Genomic DNA, 25916 nt, shown 5'->3' on the forward strand with positions numbered 1-25916 from the left:
TCACCAACATTCACACCGTTTTCCAAACAATTGCCTAAAAGGAAAGCGAAATCATTGTTTGTTTGTTTGTTTGGGTTTTTCATTTGAGGTATTTTTTACTGCTTAAACTGACATCTGAGATTAAAAAACAAACAATACATTAGCAAGAAAGGTCCAGGCTTCAGGGAACGCTTGAGACTCCCATGAATTTCAGTAGGTTTTTATGAGACCACAAACTAATGATGGAAGAAATTCAAAAATGCCAAAGGTCTGATTTGGATGTCAGGAAAGCTGGGATGCTTGCCTGAATCTCTCCTGAACGTCCTGCCTCTCCAAACTAAGATGAAGTTTTCAGCTCTTCTCCCTCTCTTTCAGCGGGTAAGTCCCAGCCTAGATAAAACTGAAGATCAGCGTAAGGCAAGATAGAATAATAATCAAATAAACTCTCCCATGCAACTTTCAACATGCAGAACATGCAGAACTGTACTTCTGACTCATTCTCAGTTTGGGAGGGGAGGCAGAATTTGTGTCTTTTACTATTTTACCCAAAGCATCCCCCCCCCACCCCCATGGACATGTCTCTGCATCGCTGCTTAGATTCAAGGAATAATAACTCATCCAATGAATCAACACAGAAATGCTGAGCACTGCATCTTTGCAAGAACTGTGAACTTCTTCAACCACATGGCGAAAATTAAAAATAAGAAAGCTAAAAGTTGAAGCATTTTCAAAGGCCATAAAGACAAAGCTAGGGTAAGTGATAAAATGTCATGATTTCTAAAGTATGCATTTATTTACCAGTGAAGAATTTAGCCAGCATTTAGAAATGACTCAGGTCAGAATGTATGTTTAAATATAAAAGGCTGTAGATAAATACTGCATGAAGACAAGCCTGACCAAAAATAAAATGTTTAAACTGTTCAGCAGAGAGCAATTAATATGTTTAAATACCATAAAGTTACTTGCTTATTATTTATACATGTCCTTACATTTTTGTATTCCCTTTGACCATATGGCATATTGTGATCTCTGAGGAGGTCATGACTTAATACAAATGTAACTAAAAAAAGATTCAATATCCAGAGAAGTAAAATGTTTGTAGGATTTAAATTCTTGAACTATTTTACTTGGCTTTCTTCTCTACATTTGTCTGCTCCTCTATTTCCTACATTTGTCATGGACCCAGCAAAAACCTTAATTTTGCCTTCAGGTGTATGGAATTGTTCCTATGTGGAAATACAGGTGCTTATACAGCTGTATATATGGCTTTGCCTGGCAGTCTTGCATAGAACACTACATACCTCTAAGAACCATAATTCTAGCACACAGATTTAGTTCTTCCTCTATAGCTATCTCTGTGTAGCTATCCCCATGCACAGTCACCTCATTTTACCATGCCCCTTTTCTGTTTTGATAATTCAACACAAGTTTCCCAGGCATTTCTTCACTGGATGTATCATAAAGCAGAGTAATATCTGAAATTATGAATAGAGGCAGAAAAACAACCTCCACTTGAATATGAGGCTACAAAAAGCTCAGCAATATAGGAATAGGAGATACTTGATTTTCCTATAGCTACAATTATACATATACACATGGACGCATGTGCGCGCACACACACACATTTCTTTTCACACCTATGTTGCAGCAGTAGTGAAAAAAACTTGTGCATACACCAAAAATTACATGTATTTAGATTATAGGCAGGTCAATGTTCATTCTGCTGAATTGCTGGGCATTAATCCAGGTGCCTAAGTGAAGGCTCCCTCTCTACTTACTGGCGAGGACGGAAGAGGCCTCTGCAGAAGACGACTCAGGCAGTACCAGATGTGACACTCCACCTTCTGGGTGAATCCCAGCATAGGGAGAGACCTGCTTCCTACTTTAAAGTGCTTAAAGTTACATGTCTAAAGCAGATGATGGGAACAGCACCGTTTGCTTTTCAGGTTGGAGCTGTAGCACGTATGTGGAGGAAAAGAAGGTGATCAGGAGTAGTCAGCATGGCTTCACCAAGGGGAAATCATGCCTAACCAATCTGATAGCCTTCTCTGATGGAATGACTGGCTGGGTAGATGAGGGGAGAGCAGTGGATGTTGTCTACCTTGACTTCAGCAAGGCTTTCGACACTGTCTCCCATAACATCCTCATAGACAAACTCAGGAAGTGTGGGCTAGATGAGTGGACAGTGAGGTGGACTGAGAACTGGCTGAATGGCAGAGCTCAGAGAGTTGTGATCAGTGGCACAGAGTCTAGTTGGAGGCCTGTAGCTAGCGGTGTCCCCCAGGGGTCAGKACTGGGTCCAGTCTTGTTCAACWTCTTCATCAATGACCTGGATGAAGGSACAGAGTGCACCCTCAGCAAGTTTGCTGACGATACAAAACTGGGAGGAGTGGCGGATACCCCAGAGGGCTGTGCTGCCATTCAGAGAGACCTGGACAGGCTGGAGAGGTGGGYGGAGAGGAACCTCATGAAGTTCAACAAAGGCAAGTGCAGGGTCCTGCACCTAGGGAGGAATAACCCCAGTCACCAGTACAGGGTGGGGGTTGACCTGCTGGAAAGCAGCTCTGCGGAGAAGGACCTGGGAGTCCTAGTGGACACCAAGTTAAGCATGAGGCAGCAATGTGCCCTTGTGGCCAAGAAGGCCAATGGTATCCTGGGGTGCATCAGGAAGAGTGCTGCCAGCAGGTCGAGGGAGGTGATCTTCCCCCTCTACTCAGCCCTGGTGAGGCCACATCTGGAGTACTGCGTCCAGTTCTGGGCTCCCCGGTACAAGAGGGATGTGGCACTACTGGGGCAAGTCCAGCGAAGGGCTACAAAGATGATTAGGGCACTGGAGCATCTCTCTTATGAGGAAAGGCTGAGAGAGCTGGGCCTGTTTAGCCTGGAGAAGAGAAGGCTGAGAGGAGATCTTATCGACGTGTACAAGTATCTGAAGGGAGGGTGTTGAGAGGATGGAGCCAGACTCTTTTCAGTGGTGCCCAGTGACAGGACRCGAGGCAACAGGCACAAACTGAAACACAGACACTTCCATCTGAACATGAGGAAATACTTTTTCACTGTGAGGGTGTCAGAGCACTGGACCAGGTTGCCCAGAGAGGTTGTGGAGTCTCCTTCTCTGGAGATATTCAAAACACGCCTGGATGCGATCCTGTGCAATGTGCTCTAGGTGACCCTGCTTGAGCAGGGGGGTTGGACTAGATGATCTCCAGAGGTCCCTTCCAACCTCAGCGATTCTGTGATTCTGTGATTCTGTGATGTAGGTGACTCATACCACAGCAGTTTTTAAGACAGCACCTTGACTGAGATCTCCATTACTGGCTGGCTGGTGGTACATGCCTTGTATGTCCCACCACCACAACTCACAGTCTTGTTCAGCATAGACAATTTATGTTCCATACTTCTTCCATACATGGTCTTCTGAAATAATAAAAAATGAACAGCATTTAATTTAGGGTAGCCATTTGGACTGGATTATGCTTGGGTTACCTATTAAGTGAAACCTATTTGTTCTGTCACAGATGAAAAAACTGACATGCTGGAGCCACATTAATTGCTTTTTGACTTACAGTCTCAGAGAACTTTGGGTCATCCCACAAATGGACATGCTTTCCTCGATTTGGTATCTGAATCCTTGAGCTGCAGAACACTGAAAGATGCTTGTAGGTCAAGGGATTACCAGGCTCACATGCGCTATTTATTGCAAAAGCAAAGCATTGAAAAGTACATCTCGCTTCCAAAATATGCTTCTGACACTGGGGTTTTAGAGCAAAATATGAGAATAAGTTCTTCAGACCAAGAATTGATTTATTTTGTCGAAGTACAGACACAGCAAAGGTGTGCTAGACATAATGATCTGTCATAATGTGGCTCGTGAAGGATGACAGTTTCCCAGGGTAACTACTGTTTTGCATGAAAGCTGAAGTAAGTCTTTGCTGCTCACCTTACATGTATATATTTGGTGACACTCAGGAGCAGAATGAAGGCCCTCCACATTCTAGAAAATATTAAGAGGAATGTTCAGAAATACACAACAGATGATAACAAGACAGCAACACAAAACAAGTGTAAGAAATTCTATGGTCTTTGCTATCATTCATCAGAATAGATTCTCATAACTGGTCCCATCTGGCCTTAAGATTTATGAAACTGATACAGTCTAGGATAGACACTCTGTATAAAACCTGTTACCAGCATAAAGTTTGCACAGGCTCACCTGTGTGTCAAAATTCTGATCTGATTTATGGCTCAAAAAATCCCTGTTTTAGTGAAATGAGTCCTTAGAGTATCAACTGTAAACAACCTTACATAGCAAGTCACACCAGAACCATGTTAAAATTTAGAGGAAAAACTGAGAAAAGATCACTAACAGGGAGTCAGGCATTTAGATTCATATAGTTACATATGCTGTTTATGCCATATGGACACATGGTGCAGGTCTCCGCTAGAGCACTTAACTTTGCATTTCATTCTGTTTTGCTGTGCAGACATGTTGTGGGATCAAGACATTTAAGTTCAGTACCTATTGGCCTAAACTTCATTCTTAAGGAAGGGCTGTTCAGTGCTGAGCTTCATTTTACTCTTTTCCTGAACTGGGTAGTGTGACTTAGCCACTTCTGTAGAGCTCTTTGAAACAGAAGGATGAAAACCACTTCCTGTGATCATTTTGGATATCAGACATCAGAGAAAAAACACACATACATTTCATTTGATTTAAAATGTAATTAAAATTGTTTAACAGTCATCAGCTTATTAAGTGGTCTGTTGTCATGATTTGTAATTTCACAGGGAGCTTCGTTTTAAACAGGTAGCTTTACAGTTTAGCTTTCCTTTGCATGTATGAGAAAGTATTTGCAAGAACATGCACAATTATTCCAAACATTTCAAGCATTTCATATTTTACCATAATGAAAAAGTGGGCCAATGTATTGAAAAGTTTGCTAAAGTAGGTGGATGTTTTTTTAATGAAAAGAACAGTTGGTTCTACAGAAGCATGGGAATTTTTAGCAAGCACTGCACGCTTCCCTTCAGAAATGGGTGAAAAAGCTCCTGTTTTTCCAACCAATCTGCCATTTACACAGAAGGCAGGCAGAAGGGCATGTTTTCAATAGGATTTTCAGTAGGACAATAGCCATTTTCTTGATAGCACAAAGAAAACTTAAGGTGAGGTGCTACAAGAGTATAAATGAGAAGGTGAGCTTTTTTTTAAAAAAAGATGTGAAATGAAAAAAAAAGTGGAGGGAAATTTGCACAACTGTTTCTGGACTGAAATCAGAGCCCATTCTGCTTTGGGTAGAAATAGCCATTGCAGTATATGCAAACGGCAGCAACACTCCAGGACGAGATGACAGAAATGCAAGCCAGAGAAAGCCTAGCTCTTTGACTATATTGCACAAAAGCATCTTTCTGTGGAAATGAATCCTCTCTGATCTTGTTCATTTTTTTGACACAGAAATAAAACAACTTAGAGACACACAAAAAGCTGGGAATAGAATAAGCAGTTTTAAACTATATCACACTAGATAAAATTCCATGAAATTATCTGTGAATTCACTGAAACTATATTTTATTTTTTGCAAAAGACAACTGTTTTGTTGAGGAGGTAATGTATAGATTAAGACAGTACACTTAAACTCCGCAGTCTCCTTAGAGAGTTCTTTCTGGTATAAATCTGCTATCCTTTAACGTGGATTATAAACAATCTACATGATATGCACCTGGTTCTGGCAGGGTCTCTATTATTTCTCTCCCCAAAGCAGCTTTATAAAGAGAACACACTGCATTTCAACAGCAATATAAATAACGTTGCAGTTTGGGATCTCTTGTGCTGCTTTCATTTTTCTTTCTTTCCTTTTCATCTGAACTGAACCACACCTCTCTAAAAATACTCACTTTCTTAATGAAAACCATATTTTTCTGCGCTTTTTTTTTTTCCCCTGTGTGCGCCTGACCTGCTGAAATGCCTGCCCAGGCTTTAATGTCAGTTTCAGACGACACGTGTCTTATGAAAGTCTGGGACCCAGCTCGTGTCTGGGCCTCAGAGATCTGTCCCACATCTTTATGAGAGAGAGGGACAAAACCTTCTGTTTTTGGCATTTTCTGCTGGAGTCTGTTTTAAGCGAGGAGGGGAAAAAAAAAAAGCAACGTAGAGTCTAGACAGAAGAGATTGGGTTGAAATCTGGAAGCTATTCAGTGAGGCTACGGCACATGGCAGCTTGACTGCAGCAAGAGATCACATTACGCTGCCTAATTACACATGAAAAATGTACACATCACTTTTCTTAAATGCTTGGAAAAATAGATGTTCAGATGGCAATTGTGAACTATAGTAACTGAGCCAGTTGTACATAGTTGGAACATTTCACAAATGGCATTTCAAAAGCCTGCATTTTTTTTACAATGTAATTATTTTTTGTGTGTGTGTTCCTAAAATAAATTCTAAAAAAGGTATTCTAAATTTAGCAGATGGTTGCACTGTGGAAGGAACATGAAAAGGTGAAAATCCAACATGTAAGTAGGGAGAATAAGGGCCTAATCCTGATTCCATTTGAGCCAACAGTCAAATTCAGCTAGATGTCTTTGAGAGTGTGGTTTGGCCCGCAGGCCCTGGTCCAGCTAACTCCTGCTCATGTGCTTGACTTTACTTACATGGCCCCAAACATTTACTCATTTGCTGTAAGCAAATCATGTGGTTTATATCTTCAATGGGAACTGCTCATGTGAGTAAAGATAAGCAGAGGCCCAAGTGTTTGCAGTACCTATGGCCCTGAGATTATGTGTTTATAGTCTTGTGCCTATGAAATGTTTAGAAGAGAAGTTTCTTGGTTAGCACAGAAGAGGAGGGAAAAAAAAATCTCATTTACTGCATTGTTTGAGCATGAAACTCTCCTGTCATCATCATCACCTCCTCCTGACCTCCTCTCCCCACCATCTATTAATGGGTTCTTTTTTTATACCACTCTTGCTATGCACTCATCACTTTCAGGGATATGCTAAAACAGTACTGAGAAAAGTTTGATGGAGTTATTGTTTTATTTCAGCCAGCTTGAATGACAGCTGCTCGTCTTTTTAGCTTAAACACAAATGTTTAAGGAAGACTGCTCAAGGGAGAAAAGAGTTTTCCAAGCTATTTCCAAAGATTTGCTATTTCAATTCTTTGGTGCTAATGATATTTAAAAACAGATTTGCAGGAGAAAATGTTGTTGGTATATCTTTCTGTCTCCCAGACTTTTTCTAGAAGACTCCTCAAAGAAAGTTCCCCTAGAAGCAAAAGAACCACATTCTGCAATCTGGGCACCGGATGATACCTCTCTCTCCCCTCCAAAACAAAAACATAAATGTCAGAACTTCCTCTGACTTTTTCAAGGGTATTTAAACTGAGGGCTTTGCTCAGAATACACTTCTTGAGAGTCATTTCTCCAGTGCAATGATCTTTATATTTATTTTGAATGCGTCAATCAATTCACTACTTAAAGTAAGAAAGCCGGCTGGCAAGGAGAGACTCTGCTGACAAATTCTTCAGGCCCAGGGGTATATTTCTCTCCCTTTATGCTCTGTAAGGAACTCCAATTAACCTCCTGCTCTGAGTAAACACAGAGGAAAAACCGATCCTTAGACCTGCTATAGTAACGACGCTTTCCATTTGACTGTTCTCTCCAAGTGTCTTTCAGTACTTCATTTCTGGAGCCAGTGGACAGTCAGACCTTGGCTGAACTGCTAATCCTGCTAGACAAAGAGGAAAGAACATCTTGTAAAGTTTTGTTGCTGTTGTTATTATTAAAATGGACTAAGGATGAAAACTATCCAACCTATCTGGCAAAACTGACCTGCAGAAAAGTCCTTCAAAATAAAAATGATAATTTCTGGATGTAAGAGGAAACTTCCCAAATTAAGGAGATGAATTGCTCCGTACTGGCTACTTTCAGTCAGAATATGGCTTTTTCCTCTGATTATTTTACCACAGTACTCTGTAGAACCTTGCTCAGCTTTTCCCTTTTATGGCATTGCTGCAAAAAAAGGTGCTTTGCTATTTAAATAGCTTATGCTTGCTGGAATCCTGAAATAGTTGCACAATTCCAGCAGGAGAAATATCTGTTAAACAGGAATTAAAAAATGCCCAAATAGTGTGCGCAAGTGCAGCCTGAAGCAGAAAATGAATTTGAAACGCTTCTGCTTTTGCCAGGGGCTGCTTCAGTGCTTTCTGTGGCTCGCTGAAAGGACAGGGGCTGCGCGGGACTGCCGTGGGGGTGGGCAGAGGAGCCGCGCCACAGCAAGCAAAGCACGCCCGTGAGCAAGCACCCTGGGGCCACTGTGGAGGGCTGGGGTCACAGTAAAAGCAGGAGCCCTGACCACATTAATGCACAGCTGTTCCCCTTTTAAATAGGCAGGAACTCTTGCGGGCGAGGGCTTCCTTCCCGGGTAGCCTCTGCAGAATTTTGTAGTGTGCACAGACCTGGGCTCGGGCACTGAGCAAGCAGTTTGGCCCCTGCATCCTCTGGGCGTATTGGCACTGTGTATTTTGTGTGTCACTGTGGTCAGAGGCAGCAGCACCAAGCAGCTCTGAGAGCCCTTCAGCAAACTAGGGCCCTGTCCTCCAGAAGGGTCAGGCTTGTGTGTAATTTATGAGGCTTGTGGTAGCCCTGCTACTCTCTTGCTGTTTATGATGAATTTTAAATAAAGGTAATATTTTCTCTTCTGCCCATACTGTAAAAGGTCACTGGTAAAAGAGGAGGAATGATCGCAAGAAACAAATCACTTCCTTTGGTCATTCCTCTCACCACAGCCAAGCTATTTTTAACAAATCTTATTAAAAACTATACAATCCTGTCTTTCTGGAATCTATTTTATTGAACAAGTACAAAATAAACCAAGACAGGAAAAATGCACCATTTGGAGCAGCTCTTTGCTACAACTGATTTAGCAGAACAAGCCACAAGGGACTGAAAATGGCTTTCTAGAACTGCTTCCTGTGGTCATCTCTCTCTCCATGTGGAAGAGAGGAATATTTTAAGTAAACCGTCTGGATCACTTCATACAATAGTAAATTATTCTAAGTGCTCTGGTCACCAAAAAATATATTCTCTCTGAGGTTATTCCCATTATCAATGTTATTTGTTTAATTTCTTGCTACATCCAGCTTTAAACGGCACTTTTGCAAAACATTGTCAAATTCATGGGTGTGCAGTTAGCAGAAAGGACTGAACTGGACCTGCCAGATTTAGGGATGTTAGGCCCCTTGCTGGAGAGGTTTACTGGGACAAGAATTTGGTGGAGGGAAATTTTTGCACAAATACTTTTCAAGATGCCAAATCTCTTGTAAGTAATTAGTGCCTTACTTACAATCTAGGAATAATTAGTGTATTTGGGAATCTTATGACCGAAGGTGAAAAATCTCTCCATTTGCAGATGTTCCTGTTTAGGTGGCAAGGTGAGGCTGATGATTAGATGGTCCTACATGTCTGCAAGCTTTCCATTCAACAAGGTGTCTTTCACCATCACTGTATTAGTATTATTCTTCATCAGATATTACTGACTTCATTAGGACCAAGGTACAGCCCTGCACATATGAAGACTGAATTTTATACTGAGAGATTATGTATAAGTGAGGAACGCATCTGAGCTGTAAACAAAGACTGAGTAAATTTGTTCCCCAATCACCCAAAACATTTAGGTACCTAACTCTAAATTATTTCGGGGGGGGGGGGGGTAGGTGCCTAAAGCCTTCAATGGAGCTCTTCCTCTGCATCAAAAGGGAAACTGCTGGGTAGCATTATGATAGGCTAAGTATCCATATTTAACACAAACAGATATCCTCACTACACGAAAGAAGATGTGCTTTGGACTGTTGCTCTCCCCATCCACAAAAGATTTTGTCTCCATTTGTAAAAGCTTGCTTCAGTGAACTTACATCTTCTAAGAAGTGCCAGGAAAACATCTTGGAGAAGGAACCCAAGCACTGCTCCACAGAAGAGCAAGGGGAGTTTCAACATGCTGGTTTAACTTGGAGGAATCTCATTATCAGTCTTGGAGAGAAGGGATGGAAGTTCAGATATTTTACGTGTATGTCATCTCTTATGTGCTAGTACTACCAAAAAGGGAGAAAATATGCATTATGATGATGACTTGAGTACTAAAGGTACTTGTCCTACTAATTTTGTCTAGTCTTCAAAAAATTGTATGTCAACAAGCTAATCTATTATTTATCTGGTTGATATATATTTTTAAAATAAAGGACCGTCTATTCATTTATCAGTCCTTCAGCTCTGCCAGCATAGATCTTAATAAGTCACACACGATTCCTCCTATATTGTTAAAATATGTGTGCATGTGTGTAAAAGCATGACTTTATAATCAATTATTTTAAAAAGTCATTGCAAATACAATAATTGTTATAGAATCAGGGTGCAATACCTTCTGAAGCTTGGCAAGTGCTGAGTTGGGGACAGAGAGTGAACTTGGCTCTCAGTCCATGCATTGCAATTGGCTACTAGTTCTGTGACTGAAGCAAAACCATTGAAACAAACACTTACCAGCAATGAAGAGCTTAAAATGGCCAAATACTGTCTGGCAGCTGACCCTTGTTCTGCTAACTCTACAACCCCTACACATATGAACACCTTAAGACAGATATTTTAAAAGATTTGCAAGATTTTAGACAAATATCACTGATAATAGAATAACCTCAGAGAGGTTTTATCTTCTCATAACTAAAACATTTAGAACAACTTATTGTCATATTTTTCAGAAGATGTATCCCAGAATTCTCACCATGATACCTGAATATCTTTTAGCCTTGCATAAAAAATGAGCTAACAAATGTCAGGTAGAACTGATCCCATATTTTTCTCCCCAGGAGAATCATGTGTCTCACGACTTTTATTGGTCAGGGCTCATTTCTTCTTTTGTTAGCGATCAGAGGATGGAGACAGCTTAGATACTCAATCATATATTTTCCTGGGGATGCTCTTTCATTCCTCCCCTTTCCTGCAGACTCCTATTGATCATTCCAGGAGATGTGTATTTAAATGTGAAACAGTTTCTTCCTCCTTCAGAGCTGTTTGCAATTTACACTTACTTCAGGAGACAGAGAGTCTTGATTTACTGAGTTATTAAGCTTAACTATTGTCCTTCTAGCTTTCAAGTCAGATTCTCAGAGATTTATCATTTTCATGGACCAACGGATGGTTGATCCAACATCTGTGAGAGGAGCTGAGCAGACAGTTGTCCTGGACTTGGTACCTTAGATACTGTGGGTATCAGTGACACGTCTCCATGTTCTCAGTGACCCTGTAACAAGGATGTTTCTCTAGAAGCAAGCCTCACTGAGCTATGGGCTACTGGTGTTAAGCTTTAGAAAAGAACTGGCTGGCTTGTGCTCTGTTCTAGGTGCACTGGTATGCTTAAGCTTCATTAAGGAATCACTTGTAGATCAAAAGTTAGTGCAAAGATGACAGTCCCCCTGTCGGGGTCTCTTGGTAAAGGCTCTACCCCTCTACCCCTACCATGTCACTTCACGTCCCAATGATCTCTTTGATTTGGAAGATTTGGAAGATCTGTAAGACAGGAATATGGCACTAGTGTTTTGTGGTTCCCTGGAGCAGTGTCTACAGACTGTAGGGTCCTGGATCTGAGGTTAGCACTATGGATTAATTCTGAAGGAAATCCTGTAGGTCTTGGAAATAAAAGGCTCCTGTATAGAAGACTTCCCTGAAATCTGAGATGCATTTAGGCTCTAGTGGTAAGGGGACTGACATCTGCAGGGATAGACCCATCTGAGGAATAAGGAAATAGTTGAAGCCTGATGACCTCAAGGTTATATGAGGTTCAGAGTTTTATTCCAATTTTCTATTTCTAGCTTAATAATAACAATAGAGCGCTCTTTTGAAAGGGTGAGTGGCAAGGAGAAACAACACTACTGACTGTCACAGAGCAGGAAGAGTGGGGCTGCTACACGCAGAGGAGTTGAGTCAGGAGCTGAGGGTAACTCCAGCGCAGGCAGTGCTCTGATTAGCAGGACACAGACCCATGGCATCTGAACATGGCGGGCAGAGCCGGGTGCTGGTAAGAGGGTCCATCAACAATCCCGGACAAGACAAGTAATGAACAAAGTCCAGGGTCCACTCAGGAGCAGCAGGAGATGGGGCTAAAGACAGGGCTGGAGACAAGGCTATACCTACACAGTAGCTCAGGCAAGAACTGAGTGCCCAGCTCTGAGCTTAAATGAAGCTCCCAGGCCAGTGGGCAGAGGGTGCATGCATGGGGGTGAGGCTGGTTTGGGCAACTGGGGCCTACTAGTGCCCACAGAGCCCTAATACTGACCCAACTGCAGTAAAAAACAAAAACAAAACAAAACAAAACAAAACCCCAAAACACACAGAAGAAACAACACTGTACAGAGCTGTGAGACCAAAAGGGACTGGTAAAGCGATGGGGGTCTCAACAGGAAAACCAGCTTGATCTTCAACTGAGTGTTAGTTAAGGAGCACTGAAGGGTAAGAAGCAAACACTACCCTTTGCAAAGCACAAAGAGTGACAGCATACATGTGTATAGGCAGTTCAGACCAAGAGAACTGTACTACACATGGCACAGAGAACATCCCCACTGAACACCACTGAGCATGTAGACCGTCAGTTAAAGGAAGAGGAGCAGCAGTTTAAGGACCCAATCCATTTGGTTCTGAAAGCTGCCTGCTGCTAGTGAAGTCAAAAGGAAGTTCAGTGCTTGATGTGATGGAAGTTTTGGATGACAGAAAATCCCATTTAAATCTTTCCAAGCTGTTGGCACCCAAACTTCTCATAAGAAAATTCCACTTTCTATTAATGCTGCTTCAGTGAGTGCTCTCCACTTTGGGATGAAATTTCCCGTCCAGTCCAGAGTAGCATTCATTGCACATTGGTTGGTTATCCAGGTGGGGCGGGGGGAGACCCATGTTCAAATTCCTGCCCTGCTATTCTTCCAGCTGTGGAATGGGGGAAATCTTCTGAAACCACTTCCTGGAACTGAAAGGCTTTTGCTACCTTGCTCTATTTGGAATATCACAGGAAGGCTCCACACCTCACAGATGGAGTCCTAACAGGATACAGCAAAGGTAAACAGACAGAAAATGAGGAATAACTTATTTAGCTGAAACTGAAGAGGGACTATAGATCAGGAGCAAAGATCACACAAGTTGGAATAAAGCCAGGACACCAAAGGTAGAGCTTTAAAATTTGCAAAAGTACCTGAGTACAAACAGCCAGGAGCTGTCTTGCACAGTCTTCCTGCTCCCCTTTCTTTTTTGCCTCTCTTTTCTCCCTGCCATCCTGGGTGCCTCTCTGCAAGACCTATGGCACCTCCATACCCAGAGAAAAGAAAGCATGTGGTCCTCTGAATTGCCATGGCATACTTCCTAAAATACATATATGCTTGCAGGATCCCATTTGTGCATCCACTGTAAGGGCTGACGGGACTGAAGACTGAGAAAGGCCAGGGACTGAACATGAACAGGGTCTTTCTCATGAATCCTCTGCAAAAGCTCCAAATGCATGTACCGTAAAGAAATATGCAGTTCCCCCCGGCAACAGCTAGTTCTGAAGGCCTAATACATTTCATTCTGGAAGGAGATGTCCCTGGGTTCAAAGAGAAAAAAAAAAAGCCCTCAAAACCATAATACTGTGATATAAAGAAAACTGTGGAAACCATACTAGAAAGTTTCACTTTATTAAGGTGTGCAGTTTGGTTTCCTTCTAATTTCTATGTTGTCACAACTTAAAGTAAGAAAAGGAATGTTTCTCAAAATGGTATTATGCTGACATTCAACAATTCTGAGTATATGTCCTTGGAATTTTTATAAAGTGCAATTTTTAAATATTATTTTTCCAAAATACTGCCCAAAGGAACCATTCTGGCTGATCAAACAGCCCTTGTAACTGCTTTAAATGCTCACACAGCATTTCTCCAAATAAGACCTCGTATGAAAACGAAACACCACAGGGGCTCCATGAAACACCAGTTAGCACCTTTATAAAACTCTGCTTCTGAGACTAACTATGCTACAACCCTGGCAGATCACAAAATTATAAGTCTTGTACGAGTACAGAGTGGAATTGTGTTAATTTGTCTCAGAGGATGTAATTGCAATAGTCCTTTCTTGTCTTCAGAGAAATCCAGCTTGAAGCACGGAGACGGTATGCACCATGAGACATTTTACGAGAACACTATTTTGCAGGGGGGGGCTACTCTGTCATTTACACAGCTTTTCTTATGCCCTTCAAATTTCAGGAGTCCGTCTGAAGAGGAAAGGCAAATGTCTATGTTGAAATTTGCTGTGTGGCTCCAAGCAATGCTTCATCCTATGTTGCACTGGGTCTTTGGCATTGCAAGATGTCTTTGCATGTTTGGGAAGAGACAAGGCAAACAGAAAAGGGCTGAAACTCAATCAGTGCTGCTTCCTTCCTCTCTTGTGCTTCCTTTTGCCAGCTACAGAATATTCTCTTAGAGGAATCTGCAAGCCATCAAGTGCGTCAGAGCACAGGCTGTGTTTGCTAGATGCTGAACTGAATATTCAGCAGGATCCCGTCTCCCAGCTTGGAGTGTGACCCTGTCTCAGTGCCACACACATAGAAAGTCCCTGCTCCTCTTGCACCTCGCAGTGCAGGTCAACACAATAACTGGACTCATCTAGCAGCTCAGGGCTGTCAAAAGGAGTGCTGCTACTCCCATTCCTGCTCCAGACATGGGCTCAACCCCGTCTTGAGAGAGCGCTGACACTTTGTTCCCTGACAAGCTCAGTTTGACATTTTTTCTGGAGGTGCAGCAAACTGACCCAACTCACCCAGAGGCCAGACCCTGGCATGGGCTGGGGGGGCAGGGAAGGGATTGAGACCATCTCTTACAAGTGCAGGGAGTCATTAGATAAGCTCAGCCACCTTGCAAAAGGCCTCCTGGTGCTATAGGTCAACAGACACTTTAAGCCAGTGTAAGCAGGAGCTGCCAACTAAATAGGTGGTCTCACTCCCCCTTTGCTCCCCAGCCATTTTTTCCTACCCTTTTCCTTAGGGGTCTAGGAAGGAGAAAAAGAATGCTTCTTTCTTCCTCTCTTCTTCTTTTTTTTTTTTTGGTCAGGTTAGTTTTTGGCTTCAGTTCCCCAGCCAGCTCACTGCAGAGACATGCACCGACACACAGAGGTGGCAGAAGGGACAATTGAGAATACACTGCTAAAGGCAGAGGGCAGGACTTCTTCTTTTGGAAGTAGCCTAGGTTTATATTGCCTTAAGCTGACTGGAATCTCAGCCCAGGTGACTCTATTTGCCTCCACATGAAGTGGTAAAAGCTTTTCCTTTTAAAGGGGTAGAGGGGATTGAGATCTACTGAGAATAAGATTTTATCTGTGCCATCCACCTGAATGTTGTATTACAGATTCCCCAGCTAACCCCAAACAGCTGGCATGTTAACATGGCACAGTGAAAGGACATGCAGCAATACCACCTTGGTCTTAAGAGCAGGACAGCCGCATCTTCACGGCAGTGTATGCAAGATAATTTGACCTGCCGCTCAGTGGTGTCACCCTGAGATTGTCACATTCTCTTTGCTCTGGAATTAACTCATTACTAGTGAATTTTACATCATATTCCCTTGCACAGTGTACACTCACAATCCAATAAACAAGGTATCCAACAGAGAACATGAAGTCTGAGGCAAAACAAGGGGTTGACCCTGATTTTCATAGTCCAAAGAACATATCTTAACCCTTAGAGCATTCTTCTTCTTGAGAACTAAACTGCTTGCCTCATCTCATCTCTCCCTTTTTACCTTTATCTTTTTAGTCTTTGGGAATTTTTAGTTTAAAAAGGAATTACAGAGTAATTCCTGCCATTAGYAAATAATACAAAAGCTGATAAACCGTTAAGAAAATAGTGAAGTCTTGCCAAAAGATTTAGTCAAGACATTTGTTTTTGGGAAACCCTCTGCACAGTACAGTCCACATGCACACTTAATCACGCAGAGAAACATTTACTGTAGGATATATTTTTAGGCAATTTTTCAAATGGCAAATTTCCACTGGGGTACAGCACTTGTCCTGTCACAATTAACTATACAGAAAATATTAGTCTAGAGCTGGCCTACCCGATGGCAGAGGGAAAGTGTTACACCCAAGTTCAAGAGAGGAACAGAGTCTCTCGCTGTGTGGGCTAGGGAAGACTAAGCACATTACATACATATTTGGCCATTGCCATCACAAAAGGCCAAGAGCTTCTCTTGAAGTATGTGCTTGGTAGGCCGATTCTGGAGCTGAATAGCTTTCAGCTGCACAGGATGCTGTTTGGCTGCTCTGAGAGATGAAAAAAAGATGTAGGAGTCAATCACTGGAAAGGGGAGGTTGGATTTAAAACAGGATTAATGTGACAGCCAAGGATCTGAAGGGTGGTGGAAAACCCAGGAGGCCCCGCAGCTCCTGTCTAGTGTACGCCTGCCAAGTCACAAAGATTTGCAATGTGACACATGTCTTCCATTCTGGATCACATGGCCACACAAATAACTCATTTGTTCACATGGCTTCAGCAGGCTGCTGCTCCCTTCTCCGTGAAGGGCCAGCACCACACGCTGTGTTTTACTGCATGGCCTCTTTCTTCTACTTTTGCTTTAAGTGTTTATTGATTTTAAGAATAAAAACAACATACAGAACTTACACAGAGGTTACTGAGGTAACTTCTCAAGCAAATAATCCCTGTCCCTCTGACTGTGCTCTCTCCTCTGGATTGCTGGTCATGTATCTGATCATGCATAGAAGTGCAGACAGCACTGGTCCCTGGCTTGAATTAAGGACAGCCTTAAAGCACATGCTTTAAGTCAACAGAGATGGATTTAAGCATGTACCGAGGGCTTTGTTGAGTGAAAGTCTTAAGGAACAGAATGGCAAGTCATCTGCAGTAAAGTTACTTTTTTTTTTTAGCAGGGGAAGGTTGTTGGCTTGGAAGGACCCTTCCCATATGTCTCAGAGACAGAGGACAGTTGGAAGAGGTATTTTAATGGTAAACCAAATGTAATTCAGCTTTTTAAAGCTTCTCTGTCTCCCCTTGTCATTCCTYGAAGAAGACCTCATGCCATTTTTTAGTTCTCTGACAAATAAAGGGACAGATTCAGCTTTAGCGTCCTTCCAGGAGTCTTATTAAGTGCCACTGGTGTGGCACTCATCCATCAAATACCAGAATATCACTGCTATCACATTACACTGCCACGGGGACAATATATATAAGGGATGGGTTGCTGAGACAAGTATTCAGGTCATGTCTTGACCAAACTGACTCCATTTAATGAGGAATATTTGTGGGCCAAGAGGATGGGGAGAACTACTGAAATCTTCCCCTTGAGCCAGATATGTCCATTTCCTCTGGCTCAATTGATCAGTTTACATAGATTTATATTGGTTGTTAAGATGTGAGATAGATCAGGAGGAAGAAACTGATTTGTGAAAATGAAAACTTAGCTTTGACTCCACTTTTCCTACACTTTTCAGATCTGTGAGACACTCTTGCTAATGGTTTGGCAAGGCCTGAAGTCTAAGTGGAGTAAGAGCTAAAGAAATCCTGTGTATCAAAATTTCTAGTAATGACTAGTAAATAGGCAACATCTATTCTACAGGTAAATTCAGACATCTATACAAAAAGCAAATAACACTGTGAGCAAGCAATTTGGGTTCAGACAACTCTGGTAGCTAAATGATGGGATATCTGCAGAGTAATGAAGTCTGAGGTTCTGCCGTTATATAGGATGGTCACTTAACTCTGGGATCAGCCAGGATGCTGGATTCCTTCCACTACAACCGTCAAAGCTAGTATCACAATATGATGTTGGGGTAAATACTTTACTCCATATAGCTAAGAAATCTTTTTATGTCCAAGTTCTTGATCCTGAAGCTTTCTTTTATCACAGGTTTTTGTATATCATGATACATTATCTGTACCTATTGCAGTAATGTAAAATGTTGACCCTCTTCCAGGCAATCACTTACAAGAGTTCTGTGAGCAGCAGAACTAATGAAGCCCAGTTTCTTATTTGGATTCTCTGCTGTCTGATCAAATGTATGTCTAGCTGAGTTTTTTTTGTGTATTTGGGACATTCATAAACTTTTTTTCCCATGCTGATCCTCTGATGTCTAACATGGAATAAGCTAATACTTAAGACTTTTCATCAGCACCAGCAACAAAAGGGTCTTCTCTAGCCATTTATTTTAACACAACTTATAACAAACATTAATAAAACTTTTTGAGCTAAATCTAGCTAAAAATGGATAGTAGGTTAAAAAGTTAATGAACACAGAGAACTAAAAGACAAACTGCCAAAGATAAATGCACAAGTCCACTGAGATCTCACAAGCTTTGTTGCCCTTAGAATCCAGGCTAAAAGCCCATGCAACTTTCCTGTATCTGTAGTGTGGTATATCTAATTATTCAACCTTCTTTCAAACCATCAGATAGGACAGACACACTGTAAAGAACACTTGACTAGCATTTTTGGTAATAAATAACCATGGTTTAGTGTACCTGGGAATATAAGAAACTATAACACACAAAGTATGTAGCAGTTCATGTAAATGGCTTTATCAGACATAATCATCTCCACGTTTTGCTATTTTAGTCATGCTCAAAGATAAACACTCATTATCACTTCTTTTACATTTCTCTCCCTCAAGCAAGTATTGTTTGGTAAGAAGTATGTTCCCTTTTTATTCTTTCCAAGTTTTTGTTTGCTGATTATTTTGCATTTTTATTTTAACTAATTGAATCATCAGTACAGTTTCAAAAGATGTTTTGAAGTATCTGAGAACTGTTTATCTCATTTACTTCCCTGTGCTTAGGTTTCATTATATGCAGAACACACTTATCAGACTGGCCACTCCTCTGGTTGAATCTGCCTGTCAAAATCAGCAAGTATGCTTTTCATTTTTCATTTTTGATTTGTATTTTCATTATTTTAAACTCATACCACTATAATGATACTTTAAAAAGAATAAATTAAAAACAAACTGTGTGAACTGTCAAGATTCACATAAACCGAAGATGTTTTCTGACTTCTTTAAGTTACAGTGTATTCACTGTATTCATGAAACTAAACTGAGAATAGCTGTTTGGGTCCATGAATGAAGATTAATCCTATACAGACAGCTTGTGTAGGATTGTCTTCTCTTGTTGGTGTGGATGACTTTACTGAGAAGTAACTTGGGTCCTTACCATATTCCTACATTTTCAGTTGCAAAACACTATCCCACTGCAGACTATTCCCATAAAATTATTTGACAGATATAAAAACAAAAATGAAAATGTAAGAAAACCAGGTAAAAATACAAAGACAAAATGAAAAGACCAGTATTTTTCTTTAACTACAGCTCTTATTAAACAATGCAACATACAAAGTCCTGCATACCAGACCAGCTGCTTCCACAGTACCCAATGTAAGAAAATGTCCAACACTGAACAAATTGAAAAGGAGGGCAAAACTCCAGTTTCTGTTCTGCAGATCTATCAGAGAGCATGTTGGTGGTGCAAGGAGAGACTGGAACTTGGAAGAACCTGTACGAATCACCCCTTCACCTACTATGCCCTGCCAGTCAGAAAGAAAGATTTTTTCCCTGTTGCTGGTTGTTAGAGAAATGCTGTACAACCCTGCCTGCAACTCCTCTTCTCAGAACTGTCATTCTAGATGTCTTGGGAATCCTTGAATGGTTCTTCCAGAGCTGCTACAAAAAAGACATGGCCAGTGGCTTGAGGGGGAATTCATGAAAACTAGCTGTACTGTTATACTGCATGTGACCTTTGTGTGCTACTTTTCACTGTCATTATGCAGTCATGTATACAGCCACACTCACATGGGTTATGTGACATCTAGTTTACATCTGATCTTGGATAACCAGAAATCTTGGCAACTGTAGAAGACTTCTAGCAATTCCAAGCTTAGACATCTATCTTATGCTCTTTCTTGTTTCAGTTCTTTTTTTTTCTTTACTACTTCTTATGCCATTAAACTGCTAAGAATTTCCTTATCCACTGGATTATTTCATTTGCCATCATTTACTGAGCCCTTGTTACAGCATGCAGGACATCAGCACTGATTCTGTACCTGAAGTACTCCTATGTCACATTTGCAAAGAGATTAAGCATTTTATTGCATACATTTTTTACATTGAAATGATGATTTATTTTGCTTACACCTCTGCCTGATAACTTTTCTTCTCAGTTTATGATGGGATAGGTAAGCTCTTCTTTCTCTGCAGTTGCTCTAGTGTTCTTCAGTCCTATATCACACCCAGTCAAGACTTCACCTGATTTATGTCAGCCTTTAAAAACAACAGGACCTGTTTGGGCTGTGGAGTCAGGACAGGGCTGTGCTGAGATCAAAGTTGCTCTTTCTAGGCAGAACCATGAACCTTTAGGTATCAGTTACAGGTGAAAGATGAATTATTCTGACAAATAAAGCAGCCAAGAATATGTAAGAGGTCCTTCAAAATAATAGTTCTGAGCCATGTCTTAAATGACTATATTTGAATGCTAATACAATTCATACAGAAGATGCATATAATTGCTGAGATGTTTTGAAGTACCTAATGGAATCTAGGTCTATGGAGGATTATGAAGAGCAGGGGATTGACAGGTTGGCTTCAGACCCGCAACCTCACTTTAGATGTGAGGTTAGTTCCAAACTCAGCTTGGTTGGGAAAAACACAGTGGAGAAAAGCAGAAGTCCTACATTTCTCCAGGCCCGTCAAATATCCAAGAAATATCCATAAAAATAGAAAGTGCACTGAACAGCTCTAAGTTCAAAATGACAGAAAAGAAAGAAGAAAGACCAGGTGTATTAAATTCACAAAAGCCATCACTGTGATACAGCTCAGAAAAAGACAAATTCAATCAGAAGTTCCTGCCTGTAGAAAGAGTGAAGTATTAATGGTCCCATATTTGTATTAAAATCTCATTGTCACTATTGCACACATTCATGTACAACTGTGTCTGTAAAAGTAACATTCAAATTAGAGCAGATGTGAAGAATGGCTACTAAGATGGCGAACCGAGAGCCTTTTCACCCAAGCAAACTAAGAGTGTTGTTTGTTTATTCCAACGAAGTTAGAACTAAGGAGAGAAAGGCATAAGTGCATCCTATAAATAAATGAGGGAGGTATTTGAGCTACTGAAGCAAAGGACAGCATTAACAAAAGAGTAAATACACATAAACTGGCCATGAGTGAATTTAAACAGGGAATAAAATTGCTAATCATCAGAGAAGTGAAGTTCTTAAATAGCTTTTCAGTAGAAACAAAGAGGGGTAGGTGGGCTTGAAAACTTCATTTCTAGATAACACACAATATATCTATGAAAGCAACAGTCTGCAAAATCAGGCAAAACCTCATGATTCAAGCAGTCCCTTTGGGCCCTAGTTCATACAGCCCTAAACTGGGTAAATAGAAGTAGAAAAAAAATTGTAGGGCAGACTGGAGACCCCCAACACATTTCAAGCAGATATTTTACAGAAGTCAAAACAAAGCATCACAAACCAAGACATTATAAAGCACACTAAGGCTGCTACTGTGGACAAGTGAAATGGGAAGAAAAGCTTCTATTTTCTGTAGTGAAAAGATCTTGTCTTCCAGTATGTAACTGTGGAAAGCAGACAGGCTAACAGAGTAAAACTGATTAGAACATGGTGACCATTCAGGCTCTACCTTAATAACAAAGAAGTCTTTAAGAATTCTGCTGTATGAATTAAGATTTCTGCACAAAATATGCTGCACGCTTAAACAAACAGTCTCATTTTCTGCATTTTTTTTTCTCTACTGCACCTTAAAATAAATAGTGGGGGGGGGGGGAATCTAATCTGGATTGAATGAGAGTGTTGCATTAGGGAAAATACTGAATGTTCCCATTCTTGAAGACTGCAATTATTAATAGACGGAGGTAATAAGAAAAAGAGAATTAGCTGCTTAATGTGGCTGCTCTGAGACTGGAAATTCTGGGCCAGAAAACACCAAGCACACAGAAAATGCCCCAGCATTTAGCATACTAGCAAAGCCTGGGATCTCAAGTGGCTAAAGACCAGACTGCAGGGGGAGAGGAGGCAGCAAGGTCACTGAACCTCTAATATATTGAACTGTGGCATCCAAGGTATCTCATGAACCATATCCCAAGAGAAAGAGCATTAGAAAACAGACTACATCTGTGTATGCACAAAGAGTGATGATCCTTGTCAGCCATGGTTTCCTGCAGGTATGTTCACTATGACAGGTAATAAGGATTGGTGAAGTTATACTGGTGAATATTTGCCTGATGTCTAACCAGAGCACATAAAGTGCAGAACATGCACAGTACCGTGCATAGGTTCCCTGCTGTGTGTCAGCAATCTAACTACAGGTAAAGAATGAGAAAAACAGGAGTCAAAACCCCAAAGCCTTTCTCCTCCATTACATGGACTCAGTGGAGGAAGAGGAGTCCCTTGCAAGGGTGGATGAAGTAACCCTAGGATCTGAGAGAAGGTAAGAGTGGCGCATCCAGAAACCTCTTGGAAGAACCTCTGTTCTCCACAGGGTAGGGCAAAGGAGCAAGCAGCCACCTCGCCCGACCTTTCCACTTTGCCTGAGGAAGGTCTCTGCAGATCAGGGTTCACTGCCTCAGTGGCTGGCTCCCACAGCATGGTAGTCTTCTCACCCCCACAGCCCCTTGACAAGACCAAACCAGCAGCAGCCCATGCCCAGAGAGGAACCTGCATATGTTCCCACTCTGCCATCCTCACAAATCCAACCTGTGATCTCTAGGCACATTCCTCTATTAAAAATGTGAAACACAGAATCACAGAAGCGCTGAGGTCAGAAGGCACCTCTGAAAATTGTTTAGTCCAACCCCCCTGCTCAGAGCAGGGTCAGCTAGAGCAGGTTGCCCAGGATCCTGTCCAGGTGTGTTTTGAATATCTCCAAGGATGGAGACTCCACAACCTCTCTGGGCAACCTATTCCACTGCTCAACCACCCTCACAGTAAAAAGGTTTTTTCTCATGTTGAAATGGAATTTCCTGTATTTCAATTTATGCCCTGAGAAGAGGCATAAATGAGACTGAGAAGAGTCTGACTCCATCTTCTTTACTCCCTGCATCAGGTATTTATACACATTGATAAGATTCCCCCCTCCACAAGCTTTCTCTTCTCCAGGCTAAACAGTCCCAGCTCTCTCAGCCTCTATGTGTATGACAGATGCTCCAAGCCCTTAACCATATCAGTGGCCCTGTGGAACAGATTTGTTCACCTATTTAGTGCAACTCTGTAAATGGGATAATAGATATAACATTATTTGCCACTTTTAATTTAAATGGGAAAATGGTATGTCTTCTTATCCACTTTCCATTGTGATTATTGTTACAGATTACCATGAGGTTTTGCACTTTGAAGAGACAGCATATATTTATGATTAAATCCTCTTTGAGTATTAACTTGTTATTGAAGGAATGAATGTTCTAATGGACATCTGAATGATTCAAAATAAAGAAGAAAAGCACTATTCAAAATTCAGTTTTCAAGAGCAAGTTGCCCCTCCATGATCTATTGCAATTGCCATTTCTTCTAAGGAAAACAGGGTCTATAATTAAAATGTGTTAATAAATCTCTGCTAAATGTAGTCTATGCAGAAATATTTCTCATTCTTTCACGTCACTTGAACAGAGTTAAGAGCAAGTGTGCAGACATGACAGGGTTTGCAGATAATATGCAATGTTTTTAGAAAGAAGTATGCTCTTGTATTTGTGACTAGAGTATATGATGATTTTTGCCATTTGTGGGAGCACACATAAATGGAGACAAAGATTGTATTCTTCCTACTTCCTATGCACTTTTGCAAATATATGAGGAAACTAGTACACTACAAAGCACAATGTTTTTGAGTGAGCAAAATGACCAGATTTTGAGATGTACTAAGTATGTACTGAGAACAAACTGATGGATTTCTCATGTTTGTGGGAGTCTGACCACAGAAATTAAAGGTTAGTTAGTTTAAAAGAAGAAGGTGGGTGGTAAATCATTTTAGTTTTGGATAATGAGCCTTAGAAAGTATCATTTGAAACATCACTGTGTATTTAGTCAGATTGTAGCTTAATAAGTTTAAATTTAATTGAGGTGATTAGAGTCAGTACTGCTGGGGTAGCATAAATGGAAGCAAAGTTTGGCTGAATATTCACTCAACAGTGTTTCTCTCAACCCACTCACAAGCTAAAATGGGTTAGTGTCCCAAATCTGAGCATTCCAGAATAAAAAGCTGAGTCCAAGACGTTACTTTAAATTGATGAGATTGTGAAAAACTCTCTTCATGAGTCGGGGTACAACTTTCAGAGGGCTCAGAACAACAGAGTGTGTGATTTTGTGAATGGAGGGAGGGAAGATGGGAATTCAGCGGAAGATCTCAACCAGCAGCTCCATACCAGCTCTGCCCCATTGCAGGAAGCCAGTTTCAGTGTTACCAGCACAGAATCACTGAATAGCTGAGGTTGGAAGGCACCTCTGGAGATCATCTAGTCCAACCCCCCTGCTCAGAGCAGGGTCAGCTAGAGCAGGTTGCCCAGGATCCTGTCCAGATGGCTTTTGAATATCTCCAAGGATGGAGACTCTACAACCTCTCTGGGCAACCTGGTCCAGTGCTTAGTCACCCTCACAGTGAAAAAGTGTTTTCATATGTTCAAGTGGAACTTCCTGTGTTTCAATTTGTGCCCACTGGCTCTCATCCTGTCWGTGGGCACCGCTGAGAAAAGTCTGGCCCTGTCTTCCTTACACCCTCCCTTCAGATGTTTATACACATTGAGAAGATCTCCCTGAGCCTTCTCTTCTCCAGGCTAAACAGGCCCAGCTCTCTCAGCCTTTCCTCATATGAGAGATGCTCCAGTCCCTTAATCATTTTAGTAGCCCTTCACTGGACTTGCTCCAGTAGCTCCATGTCTCTCTTGTACTGGGGAGCCCAAAACTGGACCCAGCACTTCAAATGTGTCTCACCAGTGCTAAGCAGAGGGAAAGAATCACTTCCCTTGACCTGCTGGCAACACTGTTCCTAATGCAACCCAGGATACCATTGGCCTTCTTTGCCACGAGGGCACATTGCTGGCCCACAGTCAACTTGTTGTCCACCAAGACCCCCACATTCTTCTCTGCAAAGCTGCTTTTCCAGCAGGTCAGGCCCCAGCATGTACTGGATCTCACAGAGATCCTGGAGGCTCAGGAGAACTCTCAAGTCCCTTTATACTAACACAGAGGATCCTGACATTCAGATCGATGTTGAGATCAGTAGGATGGGACTGATTGTCCCATAGTACTACACTGTACTATAAGTAATGTACAGCACAACCCCATATGAAGTATTGCATTTTATATATATAGCATATAAGCAGAAGAAGGTGATGTTTTTATGAAAGAAGAATTTCCAAGTGTACACATTTAAGAGAAACTTAGTCCAAATCAATGTAGCAAACTAAAACAGAAATCATTAGAAAATTTGAAAACTCTCTGATGAGTCAGAGGAATTAACTAAAATACATGTTCAGAAAAAATCTTAGCATGTTCTTTTGATGCCTCAAGGATTCTCTGATATGTTGAGAACTTTGTTGTAACAAAACTGAACAAGATAATGTTAAAAGGAGGGAAACCTCTCCTGTTCAGAAAGCACTCTATGAATAAAGAGAAGCTAAGCTTTTTTCTTTTGCTGTATGTTACATGTCTGAAAATTTGATCGGTATAATCACTAGCTTATTTCTGAAGAGTAGAAGCACACTGTAAAATCTGTCATTCGCTGGTAGCACTTTTAAGAAATCAGGCAGTTATTAATATTCCTGTAAAATCTACTTGACAGTTTTGCCTTTTTGAACTTATTCTATGGGTATCAAATAGTTGAAGAGCCTAATTCAGAATTTTACACAGTGATATCTAACAACAAATTTTGACTTAATAA

General features: G+C 41.2%; 1 long non-coding RNA gene across 1 annotated transcript in view; it reads right to left on the minus strand.

Moving 5' to 3' along the window:
* Positions 1-3337: 3337 nt before the first annotated feature.
* LOC112972545 overlaps positions 3338-25916 on the minus strand; it is a 29468-nt gene continuing 6889 nt past the window's right edge. The window contains exons 2-3 of the long non-coding RNA XR_003255710.1: positions 3920-3973; positions 3338-3396 (exon numbers count right to left, since the gene is read on the minus strand). This is a non-coding gene — a long non-coding RNA (uncharacterized LOC112972545). The remainder of the gene's footprint in view (positions 3397-3919; positions 3974-25916) is intronic.

This window comes from Apteryx rowi, unplaced genomic scaffold (genome assembly GCF_003343035.1).
Source record: "Apteryx rowi isolate R43461 unplaced genomic scaffold, aptRow1 scaffold_493, whole genome shotgun sequence".
Classification (NCBI taxonomy): Eukaryota; Metazoa; Chordata; class Aves; order Apterygiformes; family Apterygidae; genus Apteryx; species Apteryx rowi.